Consider the following 13,043-nt stretch of genomic DNA (forward strand, 5'->3'; position numbering starts at 1 on the left):
AGTTGAAAATCACTTTAAGCATGTAGAAATGCAAAAAAATTCTCTATTTTTGGGGGGGAGTAAAAAAAATTGGGGGGTTGGAAATCACTTAAAACGTAGAAATGCAAAAAAAAAAAATTCTCTAACAATTTTTTTTGGAGGGGGGAAACAATTTTTTTGGGGGGGTTGGAAATCACTTAAAACATAGAAATGCAAAAAAATTTCTCTCAAAAATTTTGGGGGGTTACAATTTTTTTTGGGAGGGAAACAATTTTTTTTGGGGGGGAGGGTTGGAAATCAGTTAAAACATGTGGAAATGCAAAAAAATTCTTAATTGGGAGGGGTAACAATTTTTTGGGGGGCGGGGGTTGGAAATCACTGAAAACATGTAAAAATGCAAAAAAATTAAAATAATTTCTCAAACAATTTTTGGGGGGGGTTGGAAATCACTTAAAATCTATAGAAATGCAAAAAAAAAAATTCTCTTACAATTTTTTGGGGGGGGGGGGTAACAATTTTTTGAGGGGGGTTTGAAATCACTTAAAACATGTAAAAATGCAAAAAAATAATTTTTTTTCTCAAACAATTTTTTGGGGGGGGTTGGAAATCATTTACAACATCTGGAAATGGAAAAAAAAATTCTCTATTTTTTTTAAGGTGGGGGGGTAACAATTTTTTTGTGGGGGGGGTGAGTAGGGTGAATATACTGGTTCTGGCTCACTTTTCCCCATATAAATGAATGGGGGATTTTCAGCGATTCATATTTTTTTTCCCTAAAAATAAACCCCCTTTTTATCCCAAGGTATATTTATATGTCTCCCCTTTTAACCTGGGGACACTTTTTTTTTCAAATAACCCATGCAATAAGATAAAGATTTGTTCAAGGTGATTCGAAAGAAATATCTGAAACGTCTAAGCCTCGGGACACTCTTTATCAAATAACCGATGCATATTGTTTAGCTCACTCATTGAACCTATAAAGAATTGTTCATTCTCAAATTCCTTCAATAGTTTAATTTTCTTTGCACAATAATCCCCATCTAAAATGTTGAAAAACAAAACATTTGAATCTTTATATTTTTTAAGATACCCCTTTTGTGCCATTACGAAATGATAAACTTCTCTTAATGATCTCATCTGGCCACCGCCCGAGTTGCAAATCATTTTTGTGCATAAACCACGCCATAAAAAAGTTTTGTTTCAAATGTTTTCAGTTCGTGCCATGAAAATGAGGAAGTGTTTTTTTGACACAGTTCGTGCTGTGAAAATGAGGAAGTGTTTTTGGACAGTCATGCTGTGAAAAAATAGGAACTATTCTGTGAGACAAGGCCTTGTGTTTATATTTTATCTCAGAACACGAACAGGCTTTTAAACATAAGTTTAATCAAAATCATTTTAGGGCATTTTAAGTATGTTTTAAAAATGATTCATACAATTTGAGAATATATCGCCCAGTTATTTTCCAAGCTGTCTCGCTCGAAGCGTCATTTCCTGTGACCACACCCAATGATTAAGCAATCTCCTCATCGTTGCCTGAAAAGTGATTCGCCAGACAAAGTTTCTGCCAGACGGGATTTTCATTTTTACAACTGAGACATGAGCGATCTTTCTTCCGCGAACAAAACAGCTCAACACAAAGTTGGTAAGCCTGTTTATGGGTTCCTCTTTGAACGATGAAGCAATTGATTATAAATTAATCGTGATAATTCTGATATTTTTTTTTTCTTGGCAGGTCCTTGGAAGAAGAGCAGTTTACATATCACGACGAGGTGCATGAAATTAATGCTCTTATTGAAGAGGTCAATCATCTTAGAAGAGAATTGAAAAACATTTTTAATGACTGACACGACGTCTTATCATGGCCTCTGATCTTTTTGTCATCTTGTACCAATGGTAAAAAAAACTGAGACATGGACTCACTCTCTTCCGATCAAGATAACAGCTCACTACAAAGTTGGTAAGTTTGTGTATGGTTTCCTATTTGAACGATGAAGCAATTGATTATAAATTAAATCGTGATAATGCGAAAATATATATTTTTTCCTGGCAGGTCCTTGGAAGAAGTGGAGTTTACATATCACGATGAGGTGCATCAAATGAATGCTCTTATTGAAGAGGTCAATGATTTTAGAAGAGAATTGAAAAACATTTATAATGACTGGTACGAAGTCTTATCATGGCCTCTGATCTCGAATGAATTAAACCAATGGTGAGACACGTGTGTGTGTGTGTGTGTGTGTGTGCGTGCGTGTGTGTCTCTTTCCCTGTCTGTTTGTCTCTCTATCTCTCCCTGTCTGTCTCTTTGTATCTCTCTCTCTGTCTGTCTTTCGACCTACCTCTCTCTGTCTGTCTCTCCATCTATACCCTTGACTCATTATTTTATTTTTTTCAGCTCGATCACACAACATAAGCTGTTGAAGCAATCTGGTACAACACATGATTTTCTGGAGGTAAATGTTTCTGAATTATTATTTAGTTATTTGTTTATTAATATCACTCTCTCTTTGGAATGTCGCCTTATGTTGGTGGAAACATTAGTTTGGACGCGGTTTTGTCAGTACACTGGAATTCATTTTATTGGTCTTGGAAGGATGACAGGCTGAGTCGGCCTCCTGGTGTGTTAATTCAGTGGTCAACGAGGATTGAACTTAGAACCAACAACAGGCTTACTCATATTACCATGTAATTATCTTTATAAAACCTAATTATTATCCACTTTTTGTTTCAAAACAGAATATGGTGTCTGAGTTTCGACATCACAAGACATCTGAAGAAGATTGCTGGGAAAGATTATACATTCTCGCAAATGAATATTTAATATTTTCAATTTTGATTAATTATATTTGTTTTGTTTACAATTACTTGATTTTGAATTTCAAAAAGAGAATCAAGACATGAAGGAGAGGGAGGGAGGTGGTGGGTCAAAGGTGGGGGCGCACAGGGGGGATGAGGGGGGTGGGGCTTGTGTGGGAGGGGCATTTGTGGGCGGGGCTTGTGTGGGTGGGGCGTGTGTGGGCGGGGCTTGTGGGAGGGCATTTATGTGGGTGGGGCTTGTGTGGGCGGGGCTTCGGTGGGGTTTATGTGGGTGGGCTTCGGTGGGGTTTGTGTGGGCAGGGTTTATGTGGGCGGGGTTTCGGTGGGGCTTATGTGGGAGGGGTTTATGTGGGCAGGGTTTATGTGGGCGGGGTTTCGGTGGGGCTTATGTGGGAGGGGTGAATGTGAATGAGGCTTATGTGGATGAGGTTAGTGTGGATAAATGGATGGGTGGAGAGATGGGTGGATGGGTGGATGGGTGGAGCTTGTGTGGATAATTTTTTAATTAAATAAACATGTTGTGTGTGTGGGGAACTAATTAACTAATCACTAATTATGTGAATATGATGAATATGGGTGGAGCTTGTGTGGGGTGGGGTTTTTGTGTGGAGCTTGTGGGGGGTTTGTGTGTGGTGGGGTTTGTGTGAGGTGGGGTTTGTGTGGAGCTTGTGGGGGGTTTGTGTGTGGTGGGGTTTGTGTGGGGTGGGGTTTGTGTGGAGCTTGTGTGGGGTGGGGTTTATGTGGGTGGGTTTTGTGTGGGCGGAGTCAAAAAGGGGTGGAGTCAAAAAAATTTCAATTTATCTTTGTCTTTTGTAATTCCTATGAATAAAATGAACCTAAAATCTCTTCCCCTTCCAAATCATATATCTTATAAGTCCAAGGAACCGTATCTATTACATCAACAATTTTAAAAAGCTCGTTCGTCCATCGTTTAGTATAACCCTTTTCAAAATGAAATTTCCACCTATATATTCTGATGATATCACCAAATTTAAACTTAGGTTTTCTGACATTAATCTCTTTTTCATATTTTAATTTTGTAAATGTTTCTGATGGTTTCATATTTGTTGACGTGTGAATCGTGTCATTATACTTATCCACAATATCCTGAATAAAAGATGACCATTGTTGTGAACCGAGTTCTGTGAATTTTTTTATATAGTCTCTCTTTTAAGGTACGATTAAAACGTTCCACAACAACTGCCTTCCCTTCATTAAAGGTACTATATAATGTAATACTGTTATTTTTTAGAAAATTCATAAATGTCTTGTTATAAAACTCTCTACCCTCATCAGTCCACAATTTTTTAGGTTTTCTCTTACTTTTATTAAATATCTGTTGAAAGGCAAACATAAGAGTATTACCTGTTTTGTTTTTTAAAGGGACAACCCATGCTTATGTACTCCTCAAATCAATAACGGTTAAAGCATACTTGTACCCCTTATCATTATTTAGTTCAATCAAATCAGCGGACCAGAAATAATCAACCTCCTTGGAATAAACTTTCCTTCTACGAAACTTTGTGAATATTGGTTTATGTAATTCATCAGCTAATTGCTCTTCAGTCTTAATGACATCATTAGAGCCTATAAGTTTTTTGAATTTCCAAGTCCAAGTTTCAATTTAGCACTGATCATCTTCTTCACAATGAACCGATCAACTTTTTCTCTCAAGGTTGGATTTTGTATCAGAGACAAATTATACAACATTTCTCTATCGGCTTCATGCTTTTCTTCCAACGTTGTGGTATTCCCATAATCAATATCGTGTCTCATGCACACTTCATCAACTCTATTGATGGGTTTACTCCATGATTTAGGATTGTCTGCCTCATCTAATCTTTTATCCAAGTTTGTGCCTGGACCACAGAAAGAATACCCTGGAAGATGTAATTCCCCTGGTATTCCAGTAGTTGTAAATTTACTTCCTGATAAAAACTTTTGTATATCTCCTCCTCGTTTGTGTTTGGAGATAAATTGATTTTTTTTTGAACCACACACCGAACATATACCTTTTTGTATAACCCTGTTATTTTTACTTTTAATAAATGAAATATTTTTAGTATTAGTTTTCTTTTTACATTTGAGACAAAAACTCATTTATTTATGAGAAAAATTCCTGCAGAGTGCAAAAACCTTTTTAGTTTCCAACATGCACATTTGAATCTTAATTTTTAAAACATAAAGAATCCTTAGAAATGCCTTCACTCTCTCCTCGATTTATTTAAGAAAAAAAATGAAAAACTTGAATTAAAATGAATATCTTGTCGATGTCAATATTCTTGTCGAAAGTATTGCAAATAGACTTGTCAATTCTTTGTTTTCCTCCTCGGTGGGTTGAGTTATTTTCTGTAATACCACCAATCTTTTTTTAATCTCACTGGTTTCCATATTTTGATATTTATTTTGTATCGCTCTTTCCTCCCTCTCCTTCTCCCTCTCCTTCTCTCTCCTCCCTCTCCTTCTCTCTCTTCTCCCTCTTCTCCCTCTCCTCCTTCTCTTTCTTCTCCCTATCATCCTTCTCTTTCTTCTCCCTCTCCTCCTTCTCTCTCTTCTCCTTTTCCTCCTCTTCCCTCTCTTCTTCAACTCCTTCCTCATCCCTTATTATCCTTGAATCGCTTACACCCCATAGAATATCATACATATATTCATCAGGATTTCTTGTTATTCCTGTATCCAAAATAATTTTCCAATAAAATTTCTTTTGAATTTCTAAAAGAGCCTTACCTTTTCTTAACTTTATAATTTTTTCATTATTTAACATTCTTATTAAATCTAAAGTTGTCGGTTTCTCAACATCAGCATAATGCCAATCTTTTATTGAAAATACCTCATTCTTATGTTGTAGAACATATTTATTAAAATACCGAATACCCTTTTCTTGAAGGTATGCTTGGACACAGAAATGATAATTTTCTTGAAGCCTTCTTGCTCTCATTTATGTATTAGAAATATATGTTAGAATAATATTATGGCACGAAACACCTCCCCATCTTCCCATAGTTAAATCATTTTGTATTTCCTTACTTATTATATATAATCCTGTTTTTTCTGTTTTCATGATATAAACAAGGGCAAAACCATTATTATATTTACGCTTATTAAATTATTTTATTTGTTGTTTACTAATCGTGGCCCCACAAAACTCATTCTCGATACCAAGTGGAAAATATTCTTCCTTACGAGACTGATTTAATTGTTCCAGGTCTTCGAGATTAATTTTAAATGACCAATTATACCCTAAATCATTCATATCATACCCCCATTGTTCTATTCTCATACAAACGATACGCCCTTCTATATAAAAATTTATTTTAATTCGAACTGTGAATTCTGTATGACCTTGAGATAATATCAACACTTCTGTAACTTTGGAATACACGGCCGTTTTATTTAAGGATATATATTGTGATAAATCGCTTAATCTCACCAAGTCATTCGCGTCAGTCGGGCTTGGATAATTTTTTAATTTATAAGCATTTTTCATGTTAATATTTTTGGTTATATTATATTTATGTCGTTCAGCCTGTGCCTTTGTGTAATAATTTGATAAATCAATATCCAGTTTTTGGGATACACCAAAGATAGAACCATCTTTACCAACATAAGTCATTTATATTAGATTAAAAATAATATCATAAAATTTTTAATTTTTGTTGAGTTGAAATAACACTTATAGACATAATTGACCACAACACTTGGAATTTAATTCTTGGACTTGAAATGTTTGATAAACACCATTCTGTAAGAATTTTATGACTTCAACAGGTGGTGGAAGACCAAAACTATTAAAATAATATTTGTCTTGAATATTAAAAATACAAACCCAATGAGAACCGTTCCCATTATTATCTTCTAAGTTCATAATAATATTCTTTGTATGTTTTGGCACTTTTGTTAATTCATCTCTCATACAAATAACCACATGATGAATTTTTAATTTCTTACAATATTTGACAAGTTGTAAATTTGATGTTGTATTCTTTCCAAATTCTTTAAACCACTCATCAATGCTCATTTATTTATTAGAAAGATATAATCCATTACCTCTTTTCGTTAATTTTACACCTGCTTGTGCTGTAGAAGATAGCATATCTCCAACTAACAATCTCGCTTTATCAGGCAGACCTTCAAGTTTTTCAGCAAAATCTACAATTACATCACTTCCACTAATTTGTTTCTCCAACTCTTTGTTATGTCTTTCCAATTCTTTTTGAGCCTGGAGTTGAGCCTTCCTTTCGTTGGCAGTTTTCACCGCTGTTGAAATACCACCTGTCAATGCTCCAACCGCACTGAAACCAGCAAATAAAGTAAATTAGAAATGGGAGAAATCCTCCACTCTTCTCTCTTATTGAATATTTTTTCAACATTGGTTTTGTCATTTTAATTTTAAGTGAGCCAGTGTCATTCAAGATTTTAACCTGTTCTCTTGTGAGCAAAACATCAATTCTTACTGCTCCTTTTCTCTGAATTGTATTAACGTTAATCGTACAAGGCTTTTGATTTTGAACACAAGATGATAGCTTATGAAGATTGGTTTGATTAACATATACCCCAGTTGGTACTTTGCCACTCATTTATTTAACAAAAAATGTGAGACTAATCACACCATTATCTGTATTAATCTGTAATTCTGTTTCTTCCAAAAGCAAACAATATGTATCAACTTCTTCACTCTCTCCTCTTTCAATGTATAGGGAAGTATCCACTCGATTAGACTTTATAGTTTCCTTTTGAGCGCTCAGGTCAAACGCATAGATTGTATACAAACTTTTAAATGCTGTCATATCCAAAATAGGTTCTTTATTTCCATTACTTTCACACACCTTTTGGTAAGACTTGTATGCTTCAGCAAAATCATTTTTTTCCCAATTAATTTCCAATCTATCTCGTGGATAAAATGTTCCATCTAGAGAAACGCGAAGTTGTTTCACCTTAGCATTATCACTCAATGCATTATTCTTATCAGTCGCAGTATCACCATCTGGCTTTTTAAAAATGATCCACAGATATCGTGGCTTTCCTTCCAGAACACCCAAATTCCACGTGTCAGTGGTTTGGTTGAGTTTAACGTGTTGACATCTTCTTTTGAGGTATGATACACTGAGTGGTTTCTTTGAGTTAAGTCTTCTATTCAACATCTCTTCTGTTTTAAGATTAGGAGTATATTCACTGATATACCAACTCATTTCCTCAATTACAAATTTATTCTGATCACCAAAAGCACTACCAACACCAAAAAGCAATCTATTTTCATTATCATTCCTTTGTAGTTGAAATCTAATTTTAAGACCATGCAGAACTTTATCATGATCACAAAATCCAAATATACCTTTAAGAGGAACTGCCACAGTAAAACTATTTACTGCTTTTGAATCATCATTATACGCTCCTTTCCTTTGAGTATATCCAGGGTCTGTGTTTGTTCCCGTTGACATATCAGGAATAAAACCTTCGACAGACCCCTTTCCCATTCTATCACTGAATGTATAGAGTGTAAATTTCATCATTTCAGATACAGCAGAGACATAATCAACCACTTCAACTTCTTGTGTTCCAATATAGAAACGCACACTATCAAACATTTTACAGAAGAAATCATTTACAAGTGTATCGTTTGTGTTAGTCGCAGCCTTAGTGAATTTAAATTTACACAACAAGAAACTTTCGGATAGATTCAAATAGGTTTGTTGATTATTTATTTCAAAACTTTTTGTACCATTCGTATTCCAGTCTGTTCCAGTTATTGCATTTACCTTGAAGTAATCTTCTTTTTTAGTGGAGTTTGAGATAATAATAGTATCATCCAAATCATAGATACTATCAATTGCTTCCATACTTGTATTTATTTAGGAAAAAAGATGTTAAAACTTTTGAAACCCTGATCCAAGTATTCAAATTATTTTCTGTCGTTCTTGGGGGGACAACTGAGTTTTGCCTTTCTTAATTTCTTTTATTGCTTGTTATTTATGAGATTCCTTCTGGGCATCTTTTATGCTCTTTACAGCACCTGCTACATTTCCCACAGCAGAAGCAGTTGAACCAATTAGATCTTTATGTTTAAGAATAGTTGAACCAATACCCATTAGAGTATCAATTATCGCATTTCCTCTAAATTGATGTCCATCACCCCTTTGTCTCTTAGGTTTATAGTATCCTCTACCAAGATACATACCTTCACCCTTGTAGTATGGGGAAAGGAACATCCCATCCCCTGTAATTATTTTATATTTTCCCAACTCGTGTTTCCTCACAATAACTATCGTATTTATTTATTGGAAAACTTCACGAAGGTGAATTTTGATGGATATAACTTCTCCATTAAAAGAAATCATACGATTATCTTGGTCGGTTATTGTAAAATTTACTCTGTGTATGGTTTTTCCTGACACAGGGAGATAAACCAAATTTTTGGGTTCCATATTGAATTTATAACCAATTGGGGTTGAGTATGCACTGAATGAAAATATTGTATTTGTTTTTATTCCATCATTATAAGCACCATCAATCAAATCACAGTGAATTAACACCGAATTTATTCCTGAGGATATTTGAATGACATTATCACTGTAAAACATTCCATTAGTTTCCATCTTTTTTGAGGAGAAACCCAATAACTCTCAAAATGAATTATCAATTGTGAAATCAACCGTGTAGTTATTTTTAACTTTAATCGTTGATTTTGAAGTATGTTTTTGAATGTCTATAACAATATTTTTTGGTTCATCACCCTGTTCTTTCATAAGACGAGCAATTTCGGAAGATATTTGAGAAATCTTCTATGCTCCGGGTGAGACTCTTATCCTTTTGTATCCACTTCCGGGATTATAACTAAACTTGTCATTTTTATCAGTTTTATTAAATAAGGTATTATAAGTTTCCATGAGCAATAAAGATGCCTCATATTCTTTTGTTGGGTCAAGTTGTAGTGGGTATGGGAATGAAGATGTGTGGTCGCTTGTTGTGAAATTAAAACTCAGGATTGTGCTTCTCATCTTATTTAATATGAGATAAAATGTCTTTATATTGAGATTTATTAATTATTTTCATGTTCATCAACTGGTCTAAAATGGCTGATGCTTCATTAAAACAATTGTTATTTCCAGCCTTCTTACTACCAAACAACAATAACAGTCTATTAACTAATTGCGATGGGTCATTTGGAAGAAAACTAATACTTGAACCAAGGATACTTAAAGCCTGAATAATGTGTTTCTCCTTCTCATTTTTCCTACTTTTACCAGAAATACTAACCCTATAATTTAGAGTGTTCAGCAGATCAATATATACTCTATCATCATTATTTTTCATATCCAATGGTTTATCAATATACTTTGATTCATCCCTCACAGTTGAACCTTGTCTTCCATCTTTTGTGAGAAGAAACATTAATCTCGGAGTTACTTTAACAGGGGGTTGAGCAGAACCCAAGAACCTTAATTCATCATTAAATATCAATACCTTTTCTTGAACAAGATGAAATATTGCTGGTTGTTCTGTTGGAATGAGTCCTGCTTTAGTTTTTGAATCCGCTGAATATTCATTGTTTTGAAGAGCATTCACAATATAATTAGGGGGTCGATTAATCTCTTCCAGTTGTTGAAATAAACATTCATCATCATATTCTAATTCTCCTAAATGCTCTAATTCTTCCTCCGTCATTTGATCAAAATCTTTTAACATTTGAAGTTTTTTAGGAGTATATTCTACTATGGGAACTGTGGAAACATCTTTCATTTTTTTCTTGGGAAGTTTGTAAAAGTGGTTTAAAAAATTTCTCTTGTTTTCTTTCAAATGCTTCTTCGCCCATTAGTTTCTGTCTGCGTTTCTTCTTTATGTCTTCCTGTTGTTTTACAACTTTTGAAACCAACTCTTGATGTTCCTTAAATGTTCTTGCTCTTTCTTTTGCATCCATTTATTTATTGGAAAATATCATTTAATGAATTGTAAAGATCAACAGGGAAATTTTCCTTTTCTTCATCATTCAAGTAGATGTGTTCAAATAAATCATTTTCTTTAAATATTTCATCAAATTCTTTATTAACATTAATGCGAGTTGTAATTTCTTCTTCACGAATACTTGCATCTCTGCTTTTCATACGTTTGCGTTGAGTTTCTTCATCAACATCAAAACCGAATGATAAAATCTTCACTCCGCTCAGATGTTTAATAATTTGTCTCGTTCCTTCTGGATTAGTTTCTAATATCCCAAGACCACCAGATTTTAGTTTCCTTAACTCACTCTTACAATGTGAATATTTTGTTGTACCAAGAGAAACCTCCTGAAATATTTGACCTTCATTCCTCAATCGCATATGTTCCTCAACTGAAATATAGTGATAATCTTCACCTTTTACTTCTCCAGGTCTTATTGCCCTAGTTGTTGTTGATACAATGCGTATAACGGGGTGTTTTTTAAATAAATTTACAATATTCTCATTTGTACTCCACAAGAACCTTGATTTATGAAAGTTTTTTTTTTCCAGAAGCAGATTTACCCACAAGATTTATAATAATAGTTGTCATTTATATATGTAATTGTTTATAAAACAAAAAATATATCCCTTAATATCTCATCTTGTTTCACAACAATATATTTATATTTTTCAGTCGTGTGCTTCATGTAATCCTCAAATTTATTTTTACTACATAATGTAGAACAATTATCTCTCCAAAAATTATTGATATCTATTGAACTTAACTTGAATAAAATAAAAGTATTAGCATTGTTTCTGATGGAACGACAAGGAAGTTGAAAGTACGATTGACTAAGATAAATACAATAACAAGAAGAATGTCTCCCTCTTGTGCAGTCGCTGCCCATTACCGTTTGGTTTCTCTCATTAACACAATCATCAAAGATAACGAGGTTCTTTTTTGATTTATCCAAATCTTGGGGAGACGGTATATCATCCGTATTATCACAAAGAATACAAGTTATCGGATTTGATTTCTTTTTACATCTTTGTGTATCACAAAATAGTTGAATTATATCTTCAATGTTATAATCATTTAGGTTTTTTTGAAGTTTAAATAAACCGATTATATCTTCTTTTTGAAGACCAGCATTAAAACCTTTTGAGAGTAGTTGATACTCTGGTTGAAAACTCGACTTTGTGAAAATTATTAAATTATCATAATCTAAAAAGTTGGGAGTGAGGAGCATCTTTAAAAGTAAGCAGGTTTTTCCACATCCACTTGAACCAACTATGAGACATCTTAATGAATTTGGGAGATTTTTATGGTAGTTAAATTTTATCTTATTTTCCCAAATGGGTAAAAAATCATTCATGTATATATTTGGAAAACAGGTTATTTAATTTATTATTGGCTTTTTTAGAAACTATATTTTATCCTAAGTTCAGGTTTAATTTCAAGATAATCCATTATTTTATTTATGCTATATCTTGTGTTGATATTTCCCTGAAAATCACATCCATGAATAATATATAACAACAATCCTTTGAACATTTCTCTAATACGTTCAGTTGCTTCCCTTGTAAGGAAAGGTGTGTTATCACCCTCATACTTTACATTCATTTCTCTAATCAATCTTGTAAAGTAATTCATTTTTGGTGTAAATCTAAAAGAATTATTTTCCTTTTTATATTTTTGATTATCATTAATTAGAAGATAATCACAGAATATACATTGTTTATAGCCTTTTGACTGTGTTTAATCCCCGTCTTTCACACGCAGGACAATTCTCAAATTTGCCATATGTCGAATCAGGAAAGTCTAGCATATTTATAAAGTAAAACTTTACTTAAACTGAAATTCATCTATACTTTCAGTTGTATATTGACTCATATTTAATAATATTACCATCGATATCGATATACTTTTTTTCATTACCAGATTCAACGACAACATTTTTTATATTAAAGGTAATTTTAAAATGATCGTTAACTACTATTGAACGAAATGTCATTTCACCTGATATATTAACATCTTTTATTTCATCAGGATTTACATCTTTAGGGTTGTTGAAAAAAATACAAATTTCTCTTTGCATATTACAGATGGTCTTATCTTTTCTTTCTAAAGCTTCATCCATAAGCTTTGTGTTTATTGATACTTTTTCTTGTTTCATTGCTTTTTCTAGTTTTGAATATATTACCAGAAGGAGAGGATAAACTTTTGTTAGAGATACTTTAATTGATGTTCTACCAGGTATACTAAAAGCCCTTCCACTGAAGGAAATTGACAAACTCATCATATCCACCATAATTGTTTTTATCCAATAGTTG

The 13,043-nt window shown here is 33.4% G+C and overlaps 1 long non-coding RNA gene across 1 annotated transcript; it reads left to right on the forward strand.

Moving 5' to 3' along the window:
• The first annotated feature begins 658 nt into the window (after window positions 1-658).
• LOC147015653 (uncharacterized) lies at window positions 659-2,883 on the forward strand. The gene is made up of 4 exons (XR_015049779.1): window positions 659-1,936; window positions 2,030-2,188; window positions 2,372-2,429; window positions 2,713-2,883. It is a non-coding gene; the product is annotated as an uncharacterized LOC147015653 (long non-coding RNA).
• Window positions 2,884-13,043: the final 10,160 nt, after the last annotated feature.

The sequence above is a fragment of the Eptatretus burgeri genome, chromosome 12, assembly GCF_056783735.1.
Source record: "Eptatretus burgeri isolate ZD-2024b chromosome 12, Ebu_testis_v1, whole genome shotgun sequence".
NCBI lineage: Eukaryota > Metazoa > Chordata > Myxini > Myxiniformes > Myxinidae > Eptatretus > Eptatretus burgeri.